We start from the raw sequence: 19,993 nt of genomic DNA, 5'->3' as shown, positions 1-19,993 counted from the left end.
TCCTGTTCTGGTCCACATGGTGTATCATGGGGATGCATGCATACTACCATGATTGTGTGAATGGCATGGCTCCTGATATGACACCTGCTTGCTGTAGTGTACACCCCAGGGGGTATGCTTACTAACACTATTAATGCCAGTGCTGCATGTCGTCTACTGTACCACAGGCATGCTGCTTGCCATCTGTCAAATCACATGCATGGTGTGTCTGTGTGTCTGTGTGTGTGTCTATTGTAATTTAGAGTCTTTCTTTGCATTCACAGGTGATGTAGATGCGTTACCCTCCTGCGGTCCATCTGATGTTAGTGTCCCCACAGATACTAGCAGTGATGAACATATGCATGAGGTACAGGCAGGGTTGTCAGGGGCTGAATCTGTGCCAGTGGTTGCCATCCCAGCTATGTCCCCCTCTTCCCCGCACACAGTTCTGCTGCCAGCACATACCACATCACCAGTGGCCATATAGGAAGGACAGTCAGTGTCTGTTAGCGTGAAACAGGAATGTGTGGTGGCTACAGAAGGTGTGTCTCCACACCATGGTGTCAGTGTAATGTCTGCTGATGTGCCACACAGGCATGTGGCCGGTGCTGCTTGTAGGAGGACCTCTGGCAGACATGCACCTGCAGGACAGAGTGCAGCAGCTGGTATCACCAGATGCGTGTTCCAGACAGTAATGGCGGCACAGGCACATGCTGAATGGCAGAACAGGGAAGGGCAGAGGTTTCAGAGGGCTGCTATTCGTACCCTAAATGACAACATCCAGGCATTGGTAAATGCTCAACAGCAGATTGCTGATGTTCTGGACAGGTGATTGGGTGACATGGTCAGACTCCTTGACCGTGACATGGCAATCCACGAGCTTGAGCTGTCTGTGCTGGAACATCTGGTAGGAGTGAGGCATAAGCCATGTGGACGTAGGCCAGCTACACCACCTAGTGCAGGTCGACGTGAGCATGCCACCTCACATGCCCACTCCCATAGTGCCGGTAGCAGTAGCAGTGCAGCTGCTGCTGTGCTGTCCACACCAGGACACAGCAGGACACGTGGACGTGGCCCTGGATGTTCCCAGTGGGGACACGGTTCCAGTGGACATGTGTCATCAGACAGTAGCCAATCTGTACCTCTGCCTGGTAGTGCCCGTGCAACCCCTGGCAGGCACAGGTCATGTGGCCGTGGCCGGACACAGTGAGCTGTACAACCTGGTCTGTACAATCTGGAGCTGTCAATAATACCCCTGTGTAGGCCTCACAAAAGCCAGAACTGTGTGTGCACATACATGCACACAGCAAACACATCTGTAGGGCACCACTGCACCCACATGCATACTGAACAGACATGTCCAATCATATCACCGGCCCTTACCCACACACATGATGTCACCCATTGGTGCAGCCTATGCCCCTGGCAAACATTTTCACCCTGTGCATATGATGAAGCCTGTGCCACATCCCTGTCATCCACACCATCGGTGCAGGGACATGCTCAAATGGTCTGATGCACAGGGTGAACAGAATAGTGAGAAGTATATATTACATTAGTTGTGTATGACTAGTGAGGGAAGTGTATATTACATTAGTTGTGTAAGAATAGTGAGAGACGTGTATATTACATTAGTTGTGTACTGTTGACACGCACCAGACATACCATGTAGTACAGGTGTAGCATGCATTGTTATATGTTCACAGTATGTGTCTCGGTAACAACAGTAACAGCATGTTGGTAATGATGCCCTGGTTCCCTCCTTATGGTCTATTTGCATGTGCCTACAGGTAGCAGTGTTTGCAGTCTCCCATGTGTAACTGTGGAGTACTCACAGGCATGTATGGCAATCTCAGCATGCTATATGTAGCCTCAACAGGACAGCTGGAAAGTCTAACATACCACAGATGTCCACACATATATTGATCCAGCAGCATGTATGCAGTGTAATAGGCTACAGTGGCTAGAGACGTGACATCCATACCAGGTCACATCACAGGTATGTTGACATGGTGCAGGGGTTGTACACAGCGGTCCGGCCAATGATAATGTTAGAGGCCACTTGATAGCATGAAGCCTCACTGTGTAGCAGTAATACCCTGTCACATTACAGGAACATGCCCACACTCACGGGGTCAACAACACTATAATGCACACCCCATAGTGTTGAGGTGAGGACACTTGCCTATGTGGTCATCACCCTCACAGTACTGTGCTCCCACACGACGCAACACAGAGAAAGGACATGTACAGGTAGCCAGTACGGCTGAGACCGATGGCATCAACAGGGTAGTAGACTGCATCACCATGAGGGGTTAGGGATCCTGTGTGTTCTGTATGGTAGCATACACCCTCACTCCATGCACCAGATAGCTATACATACACACACACACACACACACACACACACACACACACACACACACACACACACACACACACACACACACTGTGGAGACCACAACTGTCATACACATACGGATAGTGGATGTGTGTGATACACACACCACACCTGCCTACGTCATGCATTCCACACTGCAGTATGTACAGATGTGTACAACAGTGTACAGGGGTGTGTAACAATTGGGATGTATTCCCCACCATATGTGGCATATATGGTCACACATGCAAACACACATGGCAGTACTGTGAATGATACAGCTGCTATGTGATGATACATCTGACAGACATGCAGCAGTATTGGCTGCATAATGTGTACCAATGCTATGTCCATCAATTGTGCTGCTATATGCACATGGGAGGATGTAAGTGTTACAGGTGTCAAGTGACGTACAGTCGGTAACACACAACCGCTGTGTCGGTTTTATGTCTTCACTGTCAAGTAACAGTAACATAGCGTACTGTTTGCATATGTAATGGTAGGATGGCATGTGACACACCTCTGAGCCATCCCTGGTGAACATCCATCTACACTGGTGGATCACCACTTTATGTACATACACCCATCCATACCTGATGTACATCCTACCGTACTGTCAGTATGCCACCATATACAGGTGTCAATGATGGGGCTGCATTTCAACTGCATGTTGTAGTTGGGCACAGATGAGTTACTTACATCAGCTACTGAACATGCATGGTAGCTGCATGCACACTACAGTTTGTACATGTGTGTTGGTCCTACATGCCTGTCATGTAGCCATGTTTGTATGCATTGCAATTGGTGGACATGTGTGTTAACATACATAACACATGGACTGTTGTATGATAGGATGGGTGTCATGGGTAACTAGTACAGAGGGAATGTGTCCTCGGTCAACATTGCTACCTCATGTACTGTTGGCATTCAACAGCCATGGACCCACCTTCCATTTGTGTGCGTATGAGTGCTGTAGCCACTTGTCTGCATGGAGGACAGCAAAAGCTATGCTATGTACATATGTGTTGTGTGTGTGGTCCATGCACATATCCACTGCAATTACATGTATGACATATCCAAACATGTGTGTTCATTGGTGTACAGTGACAGTCATCTGTCACAGCTGTGTAAGACCCAGGGCCCCTGGTATGTGTAGATCCGACCTGGTTATATACAGTGGTATCATTGCAATGCGTAACACATGATGGAACCCTGTCGGTACATGTGTAGTCTGCACAGCTGCTGAACACCTATGTACAGTCCACTGGTCATGAATCACACGGTGTTGTGTTGATGTATGGCTGTGTATTGCTGGTCCAATGACATGGTTATGTCTGAGGGCTACATTGTAGACTGCGGTGTGTACCTCTGTGATCTGCACCTGAGACATCTGTGATGGCTCCTGAGTATGTACTGGTCAATACATGTGAGTGGCCTTCATGTATGTGTGGACAGTAATATCATACTGTGACCTTCCATGTTTAGTATCCGTGTGCATGCAAGACAGCCCTTTGCAACTGCTAAGTGTGTGAGCATGCCCAGTACGCCGTTGTGTAGTTGGACACACAATACATTCCAAACTGCGCCCTTACATGTTTAGAATCTGTGTGCATGCAAGACGGCCCTTTGCAACTTTTAAGTGTGTGAGCATGCCCAGTACGCCGTTGTGTAGTTGGCACACAGTACATTCCAAACTGCGCCCTTACATGTTTAGAATCCGTGTGCATGCAAGACGGCCCTTTGCAACTGCTAAGTGTGTGAGCATGCCCAGTACGCCGTTGTGTAGATGGACACACAGTACATTCCAAACGGACATGTGATACTAAGAGTGTGGTCATGGCCAGTGACACCTTGTGTCGGTGATGTGCCTCTGTATATGAGCATGGCCATTGACATCCTGTATAGCGATGGTGGACATCCAGGCAACAGATGTCCATTTTCAATGTCACGATGGATGCCTACATTGAACACACTTGTTGACTGTCTTGCAGGGTGTACTGTCTGTGGCACTTCCCATATCTATGTAGTGGTGTTGTAGTGCTCCGTAGATATTTGTTGCCCCGATCACATCACTGCCGTGTGTTTGTCTACGTCTACCTTGGGACAGTAATATGCGTTCAGACTGCTCACTCTCTATACATTCCCTATCGATGTCCTTGCCTTTGTGGATGATGTCACCCACCTAGAAGTATGCCACTGGGAGTGCTGTGTTCAGTAATCTCAGTAGCGCGTTCAGTAAATGCGTATTGCTCTAGTGTGATAAGGTAGTTAGGTGTATGTTCGACTCCCAGCCCTGCCAAGTGTGTGTCTCTGTGTCTGTGTGTGTATGTGTGTGTGTGTGTGTGTGTGTGTGTGTGTGTGTGTGTTTCCAGCTGCCTGGGGACACGGTAATGCTTTTAGACACCTCACACCACATACATTCCCTATCAGCGTCTTTGCGGATGATGTCACCCACCTAGAAGTATGCCTCTGGGAGTGCTGTGTTCAGTAATCTTGGTAGCGCGTTCTGTAAATGCATATTGCTGTAATGTGATAAGGTAGTTAGGTGTATGTTCGACTCCCAGCCCTGCCAAGTGTGTGCCTCTTTGTGTGTGTGTGTGTGTGTGTGTGTGTGTGTGTTTCCAGCTGCCTGGGGACATGGTAATGCTTTTAGATGCCTCACACCACATACATTCCCTATCGGCGTCTTTGCCTTTGTGGATGATGTCACCCACCTAGAAGTATGCCTCTGGGAGTGCTGTGTTCAGTAATCTTGGTAGTACGTTCTGTAAATGCGTATTGCTGTAGTGTGATAAGGTAGTTAGGTGTATGTTCGACTCCCAGCCCTGCCAAGTGTGTGTGTGTGTTTCCAGCTGCCTGGGGGCACAGTAATGCTTTTAGAAGCCTCACACCACATACATTCCCTATCGGCGTCTTTGCTTTTGCGGATGATGTCACCCACCTAGAAGTATGCCTCTGGGAGTGCTGTGTTCAGTAATCTTGGTAGCGTGTTCTGTAAATGCGTATTGCTGTAGTGTGATAAGGTAGTTAGGTGTATGTTCGACTCTCAACCCTGCCAAGTGTGTGCCTCTGTGTCTGTGTGTGTGTTTCCAGCTGCCTGTGGACATGGTAATGCTTTTAGATGCCTCACACCACATACATTCCCTATTGGCGTCTTTGTCTTTGCGGATGATGTCACCCACCTAGAAGTATGCCTCTGGGAGTGCTGTGTTCAGTAATCTCGGTAGCGTGTTCTGTAAATGCGTATTGCTGTAGTGTGATAAGACAGTTAGGTGTATGTTCGACTCCCAGCCCTGCCAAGTGTGTGCCTCTGTGCCTCTGTGTGTGTTTGTGTGTGTTTCCAGCTGCCTGGGGACACGGTAATGCTTTTAGATGCCTCACACCACATACATTCCCTATCAGCGTCTTTGCCTTTGCAGATGATGTCACCCACCTAGAAGTATGTCTCTGGGAGGGCTGTGGTCAGTAATCTCGGTAGCGCGTTCTGTAAATGCATATTGCTGTAGTGTGATAAGGTAGTTAGGTCTGTGTTCTAATCCCAATCCTGCCACATGTGTGTGTGTATGTGTGTGTGTGAGTTTCCTGCTGCATGACAACAGTACATTGCCTTTACACTATTCACTCTCCATAGAATCTGTACGGCATCTTTGGCTTTGATGCTGATGCCAGCAAGCTAGACGTATGCCTGTGTGAATGCTGTGATCTAGTAATCATGGTAGCGCGTTCTGTACATGCGTAATGCTGTAGTGTGATAAGGTAGTTAGGTCTGTGTTCTGATCCCAACCCTGCCAAGTGTGTGTGTGTGTGTGTGTGTGTGTGTGTGTGTATGTGTGAGTGTGTGTGTGTATATATCTATTTATATATATGTAATGTAGATAGATATTGATATGTATGTGGATATTAGCACTATTGAATGTGCTGCATTATCTGTACGTGATCACCTTTGATGTATGTAAATCTGCTATGGCTCTGTGATAGTGCACATACTGTGTGCTGTAGTGATCCTGGGTTATAGTTGTGTAGTGACCAGTTATTTTGTTGCTGGGTATTACAAGGGACACTGAAAACAATGATAGTACAGCACCTTTAAACGGTCGTGTGCACATCTCAGCAACAGTCAGCAGTGGTTACTACTTTGGAGGATGAGTATGGCTCATATAACTATGTATTAAATGACAATATTATGCAAATCAGGTTAACATTATTGACTCCCATTTATCCACAGGTTGTAATACAGATCTCAACAATGTATGTGTATACATTGACAGGTGCAGGACTGGAATATTGTTGAGTGCATGGAGGGATGTCCATGGCCAATAATGGCGATCTGTACAGCCTGGCAGGTACAGTCTGTGACTGTCCCACAACCTCCTGTATATGGCTGACACATGCTGAAACTGTGTACATGCAGACACACACACATAAAACAAACAGCTAGGGCTAAAACATACACACACACATTGCATCAACATTGGGCCATACAAACACTGTTGTCTCTCACACACACACACATACTTACATGTTGATTGGATGGCACAATGACAGGCTCTGGAAAAGAAGCACCATACCCTGTGCATATGATGACACCTGTGCCACCACCTGTAATGTGTAACATTGATGCAGGAACAGACTAACATGGTGCTGATGCACAGGGTGGCTTTATAGCACTGTATTAATGTTAAAATGTTGTTAACACAAAGTGTGATATCCTTCTAGGTGAATGTAAGCAGGCATGATGCATTGCAGCTATGACCATCAATGTAGTATAGTTTACAGCACTGTTAATTCTGATGATTTATTATCCATCCAGGTGCCATTTGACTGACGTGTGTAGTACTGGCAGCATGTGTTTCAGAGTGTGCAGTACGTGTGTGATGTGTGTAGTACAGATTTATACATGCTTACAAATGTGTACACTGGCTTACATGACATTACACGGGCTTCAACATTCTTACACTAGCTTATTCGTTCCTCAACGTGCGTACATGGGCTGACACGTGCGCACACATGCTTACTCAGGCTTAGAGGCACGCACAGGCATGAACACACTGTAATATCTATGGCATACACCATCAGTTTCCTGACTTTACTTAGGATAAATCATAACACGCCTCTTCCACTGATGAGTAACTGACAGCAAACGTGTGACACACTGCTCCAGTAGGATTACAGTGTTTTATACATACACACTCATGATGTCACCTATATTTTACTCTGATAGTCCCCTTAACCTACTCTTACACTGTAGTGGCTTGGCCCATATGGCATGACAAATTATGATTCACTATCCTCAGCCTGAATTGCATCGAATTGCCTACTAATGCTTGGTTACATCTCTGACAGAGCGCTTCCACACATAGCAACCAGTACTCAGTAGCCATGTTGTCTTCAGCTTGCCATTCACTTGCATGTCGAACTAACTTTTAACTAAAATTACAATTTCTATGTATATTTTAAATATTTTTCTTGTTTTAAAAGCGCAGCACATTTTCGCACCACTGCGCTACGCTTACACACCGGATATCGGGGGAGGACAAATAGAGTTTTATTAAATTCCAATGGAAAAATATGCCACTGGCCTTATATTTGGCCATTGGCATGCTTCTTCGACTAAATTCATCCTTTATTTGCAGCTGACATTGCTCCGTTTAGCTACTTGCAGAACGTAACTCGGTTAACATCCGAGTACATTTCTGCACATAACTCTACTCTTGCACGGACAGCTTACTGTTTCATGTATCGCAGATTTACATAATTTGCATAGCTTTCACCTACAAATGGGGTAATTTGCATATCCTAAAATTGTCAGTGCAACGTTCGTTTTAGGGGCTGTCTTACACGCCCCTACAGGATATTGCTGAATAGCTCGGCAGACATCTTGCCTTGCTCTACTCTTACTCTACTCGTACACGCCGGCCAAGGCTCCATGACTCCTGGCCTAAGCTTTGCTGTGTGCTAATATGTCTATTTGTGGAGTATGCATGGCTGTAGGTATGTTTTGACCTGCTACGTCTGACATTTCTACAGAGCAGCTCCCACTTTCATCATTTGTAAAGGTGACAACCCTATAGGTACTATATATACAGCTGTGACATTTGACACGTCAACACATACCTGCAGTCAATACTAAACTGACTACTTCAGCGCTTTTCATACCTTCTGATTTTTCTTGTAGTAGTATAGTCGATAATACTGTTTCCTATAACATGTATCTGTTTCTGATACAAGATATATCATTTTATTACACAACTACACACAAGAAGAGATCACAGGCCAGATGCCATTACATTCCTTTTGCAGGACACACCCGCCCAGAGTGTTGTGTTCCTCACAAACGCCAACAGGTGCTAATCAAAACAAAATATGCTATCAACTACCTTATGTGTTCGCCAGTATTTGCGCTTTCCGTCAGTGGCAGAACTCACATGTGAGTGTGGGAGACTGAACACTGTATCGGGGACACTGCATAACACCCTGAGGGACACATTTATTTTGTTTCTATTAACCTTCCACATTGACTATCACAGGGCATGAGTATTCATTCACATTTATCGAGGTACATGCTTTTGACTTATACATGTTTTGTCATTTGTCATCACATCTTTCTTCACACCTGTCCACCTGATATCATTAGTTCTGTACATTTATTTAAGACAGGGTTACCTTCATATCTCTCAACTGTACACATTTTGGGTAAATGTCCCGAACTTAGACTTAGAATTTTGTTCCTTTTTTCATAATATTGTGCCTTTCTGGTAAATTAGTGGCAAGTCATTAAGGACTGTGAGGTTAGATAATAATGACAGACATTAGTATTTTATAATTAATAACCCTCAAAACATTCATACTAATGAATTATCCATTATTCTATCAACATTCTAACTTTGTCAGAGGAATATTTAAAATAGTCCCTATTTGTACTTATTTTAATATGCCTTTGTCCAGATGTCTTATGCTGAAAGGTTGAGAGGTATGGTTACCATCTTATTCGTACACATGTACATCCATGATAATCACTTACATGACACTGATATAAGTCCCTACGTCTTCCCCAAATGGTTTACACAATATCCAGTAGATGGGTTCTTCATTTTTGGAAGGTATAGGCGTGTGCTTTACCCACATAGGAATATTAATCACTCCCATGGGGCGGACCTACTAAATCTGTGCCAACCAACACCTGGGAACCTAGGCCCATTATTGCATACCCATGATTCCCATACCTGACACCCCTCCACAGTAGTCATAAGACATATTTAATGTGAGCAATAATAAAGTATGAAGACACTTCTAAGCACTATCCTCTCTCCGTGTATCGGGACATATGTCATACATTCTGTCAACCCATGTGTTATTACCCTTGCACAAGCTACTGTTGCATGTACAGCTATATTGTAGCTGCAGATGTGACTTTCTTTGCTTCAATCATTACAGGACGGTGCCTGTAGTGGACCAATTTTTGGGGTCCTGCAAAGGACACCTATATACATGTTTAAAGAGTGGAACTTGCAGATTTGGCACACTGGTACTTTCCGGGCAATGGTTTGTAAAGCAGCAGTGTATTTACCTTCCTTGCATGTCTGTATGTCTATCCATAATAGCTATGACGTAACCTATTTATATACATGTGTTATATCTACAAGGATATATGTTTATATGTTTATGTATATATCAATGAATGTATTGTGTGTATGTATATATATATATATATATATATATATATATGTATGTCTGTACATACTTTATTTAATATATTTATTTAGTTTAAGTCTGTGGATATATATCTATACACAAATATATATATCCATATATAAATATAGAAAACAGCATTCATTTGCTATGCTGTGAGCGGATTACACATGCGCAGGCGCACTTGCATATCCTTATTGTGGGTTACATATGTTTACTAAGACTTTGTGCTTACGTGGGCTTTATTAATTGTGACGGTACCAGTAAAATATCTGTAATCCGGTTAACGGACAAATGCAAAACACACGTTCACCTTTACATATTTAAATGTCTTTACAGCACAGACGCATTCATTACACTTTAAACTTATATGTGCTGTAGTCATAGTTGACCCGGGACTGCATTCACGTTGGTCAGATGCTGTAACCACTATACTATTGGTGTTCTGACTCATTTATATGCATACCCATAGTACATAGCTAAATTAACATACGCCTCACCGCTTCACTTACAACACAGGAATCCATTCTCCTGCTGGGGAAAACGCAGTACTACATATTACACATTCCCTATTCCCTACTGCTCTGGACCCAAGTTGCATATTTAATCACTCCAAGGATATGCAGAACTCCAAGGCTTATAGTCCTGGCACATACAAGTCTTTGATTGTCAGGGTGTTCATGTGGTGATCTGGGTTTAGGCTTGTCCGCCTGGTGAACAGAACTGCCCTGACCAAGTTCAAATGTCAGACAAAGCACATGGACAGAATTTGTCCATTTTATAGATTTTTACCTGTGTTTACAGGCACAGGTGTTTCGGCACCTGTCAGCAGTTTTTTATGTTGGCAATACATAATATGGGTGGGGGTGGTTACAATACGTAATCCACGGTGAGGTGTGTTCCTATTCACATTTGACTATTTCCTGTATGCATTCATACGAGGATTATTATTTTGGACATTAATTAACTACAGGTATGCAGTAGTACAGTAAACAAATGTGAAGGTTTGTTACTGTAAATATGTACGGACCTCTGTAATACACTGTTGTTTTCTGGCAAATCAGTAGCTAATCATTAAAGACTGAAGTCAGAACATAATGACAGACAGTTGAGTTTCAGACTTCATACTCTTCAGGTAATTAATGCCAATGTACAAACTGCTATTCTATCAACTTTCTAAGTTTCTAAGAGCAATCTTTACAAATTGTCCCTACTTTTGGGCCTTTGTCCCACTTTTATTCACGTCTTTGTCCAGATATCTTGCTCTCAGAGGTTGACAGGTATGGTCGGTCACACCTACACACACATTAAGTGTCCCTCACACAGTAGATCAGGGTTATCCTGTTTACGTCGGTGCCTTCATTACCCTTATACCATTTGCCACTATGCGAATGTGTGCAATATATTCACCCGCTTATTCATGTCGGGGCATGTGCATCACGGGCAAGCGTTTGATCCTGGGTAGTAGGTTATGCATGACCACTTAGGGCTGGACAGTGTCGTGCACCTCTAATGCACATTCCAACTTCTGTCCAGATATCTACAGGACTGGACTTTGTGTCTTCCATTCTAATGTTTACACAGGTTACATATCCCATGAGGGATATCCAAAAATTGGACTGATCCACAACAAGAGGAATACCGAACATCTTTTTGGAGTTACGAAAATGTGATGAGGTCGTGTGCAATCCTGCAACCGCCTAGGGTGACAATACCTACTACATATGCATAGTGGTAACTATGTGTAGCTGTGGCTGCACCAAACCAGTAGGCCAAGTACAGCTGGATTTGGTGGACGTTCAGGTAAGAGAGCGGGTTGTGTGCTGTGGAGGGGATGCTGGGTAGTCCATTATGCATCCAGGTGTGTTGCATTTGTTATAGCCAGTTCCATCCAGGTGTGTTGCATTTGTTATGGCCAGTTCTATCAGGACCAATCTGTGGGTATGTGCCGGTGACATATCTATACATTTGTATCGCACATTTCAATATTCATCTGTTTGTGGAATTGTGTTCTACAGTATGGCCTGTCTGCTTGTATTGCAGCTGTTTATACATGTGTTTGTGTTTCTTTCAGCTTCACCCACTGCTCCCTCATACACCTCTGGTTCACCTATTCTGCATACGACACAGTATCGCCTTGGAGGATTGTACCATTACCCATCCACCCCACACACACAGATTCCTCACACCCCATACATCACTGCTTTGGTTGTTGGCCCATGACACGGCCAGAGTAACACATGGAATACCCTACATGTGTCTGGTACCTGTATGGTTGTGTGGACTACCCTGCCATGTTTGCTTTCCACATGCTATACCTCACGCACATAGCTACATGCCCATACTTAACTTTCATTACATGGTTGGTATACCCGGGTACTACCCGTTCGACTGTGACACATCATGACAAGTTTGGCTTGTACCGCTGACTTCCAGATTTTGGCAGCCTGTTGTACTCATTGGTAGGATGCCACCTTTTCCTATGTCCAGGATGGGATATATTCCGTACACATATCCGACTGTAGTGGACAACACCTCCCCACAGTCGACGGTAGGGTTGCCACCTTTTCAATTGGCCAAAGTGGGACATTTGTGGTACAATCATCACATTTTACAGGCCGACACATACCCACGGTCAGTACACACGATAGAACTTAGAATTCTTGCCTATATAAAGGCTTATTCTTGTAGCAGTTTAGTTGATTATTCTGTTTCTTATAACATTTATGTAATTTAGATACAGAATAACTGTTTAATGCAGCTGTTACATAACATATGGGGTATAATTTTGTCCTATAATCTCAGGACATTTGCCATTTTTACAGGTTTTTGTCAGGACACAACTGCCCAAAGAGGGACTGTCACTCGCAAAGTGGGACAGGTGGTAATCCTAGTCGACGGTACGGATAACACTGTTCCTTTCAGCCTACATGTGTCCTTATTGTTGTAGCTGTTTATATGCTCCTTCTGTTTCATTTACATGCTTATTCTATTTCCTATCACATTTGATATGTGAAATATGGACATACCTTTTGTATGTGACTATTACATGCCTTGTGGGATATGATTCGGATAAATGGTCGCTAGATATCTACATTTCTCGTGTATTTTGTTATGGACACATCTGCCCAGCTGTGTACCCTCCCTCACCATTGGGCTGGACGTACCTACTGGTGGCTTGCTAACATATGATGCGTTTCAATTCCACTTGGTATGGCTATCTACACTACGTTGGACTACGGCCACATGGTCTTCCATGTCATTTGTTCGGAGGATAGGGACCCGTTATTCCCTGCCGTGCATTTGTGTTTGCTTCTTAACTTTGTGTTCGCAGGTACTTTCTTGCATGCTTTGCATACGTTTCAGTATCCACGGACACTGACGTGATTACTATCTTGCAACTTGTTATATGCAAGCATTTTAGGTTGCACATCGACAGCTGCCATTTCCACGCCTCCGTGCGGCACTTCGACACACCCTACGCACTCGCGCTCCTTTCCTGTGCACGTGGCTGTGTCGGCAGCGTGCCTTCATTAATATGCATTTGGCACTACTGCACCCTCTTCACACTGCACGGTTGGCGCAAGCCTAACGCCGGCCTTGCGCCAAGCTTCATGAATCCCGGGGTCAGTTTTAAATTTCAGCTTTGTATGTAAGTATATAATTAAGCAGTTTTGGCTGCAGAAGTCAGACACATGTGATCAATACTCTAGCACATAGACATTCACTGCATACCTTGGGGCACTTTGTTTTGCAGTCCCAGTCTTTATACATAGTAGTATGCAGTGTCAGTGGCTCAAGAGGTAGCACGCTCTCCTTTGATGCTGATAGACCAAATGGCTATGGGCTCTAGTTCCACTCCAGGTGACTGGATTCCTGACACTTTAGCACAGCATTAGGAGGTGATGCACTCCTAAGTATGTCCTCCTTTGGATGAGACATTAAACAGAGGTCCCATCTGCTTGAATTGGTGGTAGCTCAGATGGGTGTAAAAGACCCATGGCACCTATTGAAAAGAGTAGGGGTAGTTCTCTGATACTCTGGCCAAATTTCTCCTAGTAGTAAAAATATCACCTTGGGTCTCCCATGGAAAGAAGCCACTTGCCTAGTGGGGCTAACCTGGTCAACAAAGGAAAACAGATATATCTATCTGTGAAGCATTACTTTTGTTGCTGCTTGTGATTTGCAGTGTTATGATAAATGTTACTAATATGCATACTGTACAAGCTGTAATATACCCTCTGTGGTGGTATGAGCTGTACACATGATATAATATTTTTCCAAGTGATTTGTGTCTGTGTTTGAAATTATGATATTCACATTATGGTATTTGTCACAGTATGGGTTTTAAATTCCACCCCACTGACACCAATTAAATTGTGATTTTCACCAACCATGGTCTAAAAATCAGCACTACAGATCCCCAATTAATATGTAATACCCACCATATCCAAATATGTCTTACAGTGAACAAGCACCTATTAGAGGTATAATCACTGGCTTCACAGGATTTCACCCACCTTGCTCTCAGCCCAAAGCCTTTCAGAACAATGTTATCAACAGTCTAGCACTGGGAATACAATTACTGTCCATTCTTATATGACCCATCCATGTTATATAACACCCAAAACTACTTCTTTGAGATGTGATCAGTTAATGATTCAGCAATACTGTCACTATAGTGCCAATTCTCTCATAAATTAATAAATACAGCAGAAACAACAAAACAAAATACTTAATAGAAACCAGGAAAGGTTGTTAAAAATACACATGCAATCAAATAAAGTCTTGGAAAGGAAATAGGAAAATGTTTTAAATAGGTGAACCATAATCAAATAACACTCACTATAGTTAAATGAGTCTGATACTACAAACTTTTCTTTTTAAAGCAAATCTTATTGGAATATACAGACTTTCAAGTAATGCAGCTTTTGAAAGGAAGTAGTGTGTGTATGTGTGTTTGTATGTCTCTTTGACATTTTATATCTTTGCTGCCTCTGTACTGAAAAAAAGCAGATATAGGCTCTATGAAGCACTTAATTTTTAACACCCATTCTAAATTTCCAGCAAGTTTTTTTTTTTGAAACACCACCAAGAAATGTAATTTGGGTTGTAAGTACATCCTTATACTTGCAGTACCCAATTTACTGCTTTGAAAGGACTTTTGGATTTTAGATAACAGTGCAGAACCACTTTACAAGCTCCCTGTCATATTTTTTTCTTAATTTTTAAATCTGCTCTTTTGAATGGCATTGGGTCCCTTTGTATGCTGATGCTTTTCTAGGGGGCACAGCCTGCCCTGGCAGAGAATATATTTCCAATTTCTTGTAGTACTGTTTAAAATTCCTGAAACTATGCAGAAGATAGCTACTGCCACAGCACTACATCATCCTCTGAATTGTCAGAGTGAGTTTCACTGAGAAGGCCTACTAAAATCTCCCCTGCTGCAATTCCATCTGTAATCTACTACAGATTCTGAGTACCTATGTCTATCTCTCATGGTAGCGTACCATCATGATAACATGATAGAGTCTGTGTGTCTGCCTCGTGCTTGGCAGCTATACCACATGGTTGACATCATTTACCTGCCTCACTACATAAAAGGAATGTCTTAGGCTGCCAAACAAGAGTGTGCACCATGACATCTTTATGCAACAGTGTATTTCTTTGGGTTTTGCTGTTTAGTTCTAGCAAAGCTCCTGTTGCTGTTGTGCTTGCATTAGGTGCTTCTTTTGCCAGCCCCATGATCTCCATAAACTTGGTCTTGATATTCAGCACACAGTCCACAACAGGCTCCTTGTGGGAATCATACCCTCCCACTCATCACAATTTATGTCTGGGGCCCTCCTTACTGAATGACCATTACATAGCTCAAATGGTAAAAAAGATGGGATTCATGCAGCACCTGTCTGTATGCAAACAGGATAGGGCAGGACTGTGCCCTGGTTCCAATTTAAACTGGTCTGTGAATGCTGTAAGCATGGTCTTGAGTAGACATGAAGCTCTAAAACCAAATTATTTGTTTGTTTATGGTAGATGGCAGTTTTCAACTGCCTGATCACACAATGCTTCCACAAACATATAACGTCTGACATTTTGTTGGCCTCTTGGTTCAGTGTTTCTTTGGCAGAATTTGCCCTGCTGAAAACTTTCTAATGGAACATTTGACACCTTTTCTGTATCAGCAGAGAATAAAACTGCTGCTGCAGAACATCTAGTCACATAATGTGACACAGCTAAATATATATTCTTGCTTGTGATTCTTGCACTAGTAAGAGACTCCATAATATTCATGGCAACCATCTGAAATGGTTCTTCAGTACCAGGTAAAAAAGCACCAAAGCAGCAATGGTTTTATCTCTTGCCTTGCAAATGTTTTGTCACTGTTTGCACATCTTACAATATCCTCTTTTTCAATACTTGGCCAATTAAAATGTTGTATAAGATTATTTTTTGCACGCTTCAGGCCTATATGGTCTCAAAAAGGGATGTCATGGGCTATGGCCACAACTGCCAAATGGCAAACCCTTGGGGCTACCGATTGCTGTATCTCCCTACTTCAGTAGTCCATTCTCTGCCCAGAAGTCACTCCATCCGCATCTGAAAGTCATTAACCTGTTTTTCTAACTCCTTTAAATTTTGCAAGGTGGGATCTAACACATGCACATGTTGGAGTTTTCTCTTTGTGATCACTGCCAATTCAACTTCCATGGAAAGTCTAGTAGCTATTGATAACTATGTTTAACTACCAACCATCTCTTCTCCTAAAGTAGTCCATTTCTAGTGAATGTTCAGTACATTTGAGCTGTGGCTCAAATTCAGGCTTGCTGCTGCTACCTTTCACTTTTTATGAAGTAGCCACATCACAAGTTTCTACTGGACATGAAGGCTCTGGCTGAGTGTCCTACACTGCTGCCTTTCTCACATGATTGTCTCCATGCCTGGTGACATGTAATTGCATGCACACAAGTTATTGTATCTTCCAAGTAATTTCATTTCACAGTATTTTCCAGGATGTAATTAAATATTGCCATCTGATTGTCTCTCTGATCCCCCTTCCCAGTCTGAGTGAACCTTGGTCAATGGCACCTGAAAAGGACTCTTCCTCATGGCCATAACATTACAAAGACATGTGTCTGGAGAGTTTCTCCCCAGACCTCCGCTGAAAACTGGCTTTGTTCCAAGTCGGACTTTCTCGGTTATCAAATGTTAAATAAATAAATAAAATAAATAACTTCATTGAACTGCCTGGACAATTAATGCTCCTTTATAACAACTACAGACATAAAAATAGTTATGTCTGTTGCAGTATCTCTGTTAGAAATAGTTTTTACCCTCTGTCACAGGGAGTACATACCCCTTTGATCATCTGCAACAGCTGCAGTTTGAAGACAACCTATCACTACTGTGGTCTGACCTCTGTTATCTCCCTCATGTGGCTTTTGTTCCTCACCCCCATTGCAATGGACACTTGGACTACACATGCTTTTTTTAGTTGCACTTGAAACATCAGATCCCAGAATCTTTGTGTGCACTGAAACCAGTGCCTTCCATCTTTGTTTTGGGAACTTGCTGTGATGATTTCAACTGTCCCTCATGTGTTCCATTGTATCTTTGTATAGTGCTATGTAAACTCCTCTTGTGTAGTTATACCCTGCTGGCTAAATACATTCACCATTCCTACCCATCTCTTTAATTGAAGTACAGTCCCAGTATATTTTCTGATTCTCATATCATCAAGCAAGGTACTGAGTGCTTTTTCCTGTTCCATAATATCTCCCAACATTTCAAAAATAATGACTTGACATCCACTCACCCATCTATGAAAGTTCTGCAATAAGATCACTGATACTGCCTTTTTATTTCTTTCCATGTTCTTTAAACTTTTTATTCAATAGCGTTTTGGTTTGATATCAAAACATTCAAAAAGAATATCCTTAACTATAGAATGAAACAAATAATTAACGCTGGGCACTCTTATCAAAGCATGCATTGCTTTACTTATGAGCAGAGGAGTTAAAAACGTAGCTCATTGGTACTGGTCATTTTCTTGTTAATTTATTTATTTATTTTATTTTATTTTATTTTGCATTTGTTGACCGGGCTAATCTAGCTGGACATGTATCCGTTTTCAGTAGAGGCCCGGGGAGAAAAGCTCCAATACAAGCAATAAACAATAATTCAACACATAAAAACACTAATATGAATAAAAAAGTACAATGGTAGACTTGTTTGGAAACACAAGAAATTACAAAAAGCAGACAATTAAAATAGGAAAATAAATTTAAAAGTAATGCATCATGCTGCAGTTAGCCTAATAAAAAACAGAGGCAAAAACACAAGATGAAATTGCAAGGGGGAGGAAAACAAATATAAGGTGGAGCCTATTTCTAAAATATAACTGTCAAAAATTGAAAGTGTTATTTAGGAGCTCAGTCAGGGGAGGGGGCTGAAAGTTAGGAGTAAGGAGATGTGATTTCAGTCGGGGTTAGAACAAGGACACAGCCATTGAGTTTTAAGATGTTCTTTGATATGTTTTTTGAAAAGAGAGGTAGAGTCTTGATTAGCTATTTCATGAGGGAGTTGATTCCAGGTTTTACCAATGGAATTAGAAAATAATGAGTCCCCAGCTTTATTGTACGATTTAGTCAGTGATACTAGGAGTTTATTGGCAGAGCGAAGTGTGGCTAGGTTTTTATAAGGTGAAATCAGTTTTGTAAGGCTAGGGGTATCATCAGGGTAGTAAAGAGTCTTATGAATGATGAGTAATTGTTGATAGAGTAATTGGTTCTTTAGCTCTAACCAATCTAGTTGTTTGAGGTTGAGACAATGGTGAGTTCTGAGGGGAGTAGTAGTAATGAATCTAGCTATACTATTGTAACAGGTCGAGAGTTTGGTAATGTTGGTTTTAGATAAGTTAGTATATATAGCAGAGACATAGAAAAGGGTGGAGATCAGGTGGGTCTGGGCAATGTTTTTTCTAGCTGCTGGGGTAAGGAAGGGTTTGATTCTATAGAGAGTGCCAATTTTTTTGTTAACAGCTTTAATGGTGATGTTAATATGGTCATCAAAATTAAGCCGGTTGTCAATAGTTACACCTAATAGTCAAGTGGTCATATCAGGGGTAATACTGGTAGCATTATTAGAAGAGATAGAGAAGAATGGTATGGGAGATTTGTGAGTAGGAGTAAAGAGAAGAAGTTTTGTTTTTTTTGGGGTTAAGGAGGAGGCAGTGTTGCATAAACCATTTTTCTACATTTTGGAAAACTGTTTGGGTGAGGGACTGGAGGGAGGCAACATTTTTAGCAGTGCAGATTAAAGTTGAGTCATCAGCATATTGAATGCAGGTGGCTTGTGGTATATTCCAGTGTAGGTCATTGATAAATAATGAAAAAAGGAGGGGACCTAAGATTGAGCCTTGTGGAACCCCAATATTTACTGGGAGTAAGAAAGATAGGTTGTTGTCCCAAAGCACTGCCTGTTCCCTGTTTTGGAGATAACTCCTAAACCATTGCAGTGCATGAGAGCCAATAGAATAGAGATTAAGTTTGTCTAGAAGTATATCATGGTTAACCATATCAAAGGCTTTTGACAGGTCTATGAATAGTGCTAAGGAGAATAGATTATTGTTCCGATTATTATTTATGGAGTCAGAGAAGGAGAGGAGGGCAGTTGTAGTGCTGTGGAAAGGTCTGAAGCCATGTTGACAGTTGGCTAGAAGTTTATTTTATAGAAGGTAGTGAAGAATTTGTTTGTGCATGCATCTTTCCATTATCTTAGCTAATGGGGAGAGTAAGGCAATAGGGCGAAAGTTAGAGAGCTCAATAGAAGAGCCCCCTTTATGTAGAGGAATTATATGAGATATTTTCCATAAGGTGGGGATTTTTCCTTCAGAGATGGTCCTGTTAATAAGTATGGATATGGGGTAGTCTATAGCTTTTGCAGC

This window comes from Protopterus annectens, chromosome 1.part1, assembly GCF_019279795.1.
Source record: "Protopterus annectens isolate FY-2018-M chromosome 1.part1, PAN1.0, whole genome shotgun sequence".
Taxonomy (NCBI): Eukaryota; Metazoa; Chordata; order Ceratodontiformes; family Protopteridae; genus Protopterus; species Protopterus annectens.
The sequence above is the reverse complement of the archived record's forward strand: the minus strand, read 5'-3'. Positions refer to the sequence as shown.